General features: G+C 64.8%; 1 non-coding gene across 1 annotated transcript; it reads left to right on the forward strand.

Annotated features, from left to right (window-relative positions):
• Window positions 1-1,476: 1,476 nt before the first annotated feature.
• Window positions 1,477-1,630, forward strand: LOC140473350 (5.8S ribosomal RNA). Its single transcript, XR_011958290.1, has one exon. It is a non-coding gene; the product is annotated as a 5.8S ribosomal RNA (ribosomal RNA).
• The last annotated feature ends 870 nt before the right edge of the window (window positions 1,631-2,500 follow it).

Genomic DNA, 2,500 nt, shown 5'->3' on the forward strand with positions numbered 1-2,500 from the left:
GCCAGCAGGAGAGCTCGTCGGGGTAGCAGGCCCTGCAGCCGTGGTCACCGCCAAACCCCCACAACTCGAGCAAGTGAAAAAAAAAAGTAACAAATAAGAAAGGATCTCTGTCGGCTTGGGGGTACGCCCGTTTCCGTTTCAACTTGTCTCGCGAGGGTGGTTTCGGGGCCAGCAGGAGAGCTCGTCGGGGTAGCAGGCCCTGCAGCCGTGGTCACCGCCAAATCGCCACAACTCGAGCAAGTGAAAAAAAAAGTAACAAATAAGAAAGGATCGTCGGCTTGGGGGTACGCCCGTTTCCGTTTCAACTTGTCTCGCGAGGGTGGTTTCGGGGCCAGCAGGAGAGCTCGTCGGGGTAGCAGGCCCTGCAGCCGTGGTCACCGCCAAACCCCCCACAACTGTTGGGCGCCTACCTGCGCGGGGCAGGAGGACACTTTCCGATTTCAAATCTCCGTTTGCCGAGTCCACCCCGAACGCACGCGGGCGGGCGGGTTCGCATCACCCTTCGTCACAAGGGGCGAAGCCCGTTCCACCGTCTCGTCAGTAGTGCCGACCGGTCTGTGATCGACGAGGGGAGCCACACCAGGTCCGGCCCTGCTGCTTGGCGGCACCGCGTCGTCGGGAGCTCGCGACAGACGGAGGGTTTCGGTGTACTCTCCAGCCACGGGAAACGAAGCCGGTGATGCAGGCGCCGGTCTTTCGCTCCCAAATCGGCTGGGTTTACATCGTTGCTATCTAGTCACGCTCCCTTCAAACCCGACGGGGTACCTATTCCCCTCACCCGTCTGTGCGTATACAGCCTCTTTGCACTTGCGGGATGGGGGTGGTGGTTTAAAGACTCTCGAGTTGCCGCCCGTCGGTCTCCGAGCTCCGTGCAGTAGTGATCCCCAGCGAACTGCCAGCAGGGCGAACGAGCGATCCCGCTCTCGGTCGGGGCGCCTGGCGTCGATCGGTGGTCGGTGGCTTGCGGGCAAGCTGCGCTGTGAGTGTGGGAACGAGTATGACGAGCCGTTGCCGCGACTCCCAGTCCACCTCGGCGGTGGCTGGGCCGGGCGGGCGTCTGCTCGGGCGAGTGCCGCCCCCGCCTCCTCGCAGGAAGTCCGCTCGCCGACACGCCGCCACGTGCACGCGTCAGTGACGCTGCCGAACCGATGGCCGGTGCCCGTTCCCGCCTCTGCTTTTCCTAGGGCAAAGCTGCTGCACGCCTCGTGATACTAGGCGGGCGACATGGTGGCGGTGATCCTGCCTCCGTCGCTGCGGTGCGTTGGGGCACGCATCGCCTCTTGGGCGCCCTGTCCTCCTCCCCCCAATAGACGTATGTTTCTGCGGGCCGCACCAGGATGGTGCTCCCCATCGCTTCACGCCACCCTGCTCCGCCCGCACGCCGGCGTGCAGGTGGCTGTAGCTCAAGGTGGGGAGCGTATGTGCGGTCCGGGTCGCTTTCCTCTGGCGAGGGAGAGACCTAAAACAAACTCAGACAACTCTTGACGGTGGATCACTCGGCTCGTGCGTCGATGACGAACGCAGCTAGCTGCGAGAATTAATGTGAATTGCAGGACACATTGATCATCGACACTTTGAACGCACTTTGCGGCCCCGGGTTCTTCCCGGGGCCACGCCTGTCTGAGGGTCGTTTGGCAATCAATCGCACTCGCCTTGGCTGGCGAGAGCGCGGCTGGGGTGTCGCAGAGGACCCGTCCTCTTTGTCCCCCTAAGTTCAGACTCCGGAGCCCTCCGGCGTCGGAGCGCTTGGCCTTTCCCCCCCACCCTGCACATTCCGTTCGTCAGGCTCGACGCCATCCCCCCGCCGGGGAGCGCGGCCTGGCGTCCGTCTGTGTCGTGGCAGTGGGGCCAGCACGGCTGTCACCGGTCCCAGAATGGCTGTCGGTGGTTCACACTGTGTGTGTGTGCCAACCCTCCTGGTCTCTGGGACACGGAGCTGCCACGAAGTGTTGAGCCTCCAGTGGGGGGTCTGCCTAAGCTCTGCACGTCCGCATTGGGTCCGTCTCTCGGTTGGCTGGCAGTGGAAAGAGTGAAGGGAGCCGCGGAGGTCCGGTGCTGGTGCGCCGCCGGCCTGACCGTGGAGCTCGCCGGTTTGACACGCTGACCCGACTCGATGGTTGATCGATTGAGAGTGCTGGGAGCTGCAGGCCGCCCGCTGCTGCAGCCGCCCGTCTCGTGGTTCGTCCTCGGCCTTAAGTGGCCGGCGGGGCGTCTGATCCTGTCTCCCCTGCTGGCGCCGAGTGCCTGGCCGAGGGAGGAGGTTTTCGTCGAACGCTGTGACTTGGACGGTCGCACGCGCGTGGATCGCTGGCTCTTGGCTCTCCCGTTCAGTCCGCACGTTTTCCGCTCCGTCCTGCCACCGGTCTCGGGAGGTACGGAGGGGTTGGCGGGCGTGGTGTGTGCTCCGTCACCGTGCAGGCACACCTACCACGCCGTCGGCCGACCCCCGCACGGTCCTCCTGGCCATCGGGAGGACGGCGGAACGTCGGGCTGTCGGGGG

Source organism: Chiloscyllium punctatum, unplaced genomic scaffold (assembly GCF_047496795.1).
Source record: "Chiloscyllium punctatum isolate Juve2018m unplaced genomic scaffold, sChiPun1.3 scaffold_583, whole genome shotgun sequence".
NCBI classification, from domain to species: Eukaryota; Metazoa; Chordata; class Chondrichthyes; order Orectolobiformes; family Hemiscylliidae; genus Chiloscyllium; species Chiloscyllium punctatum.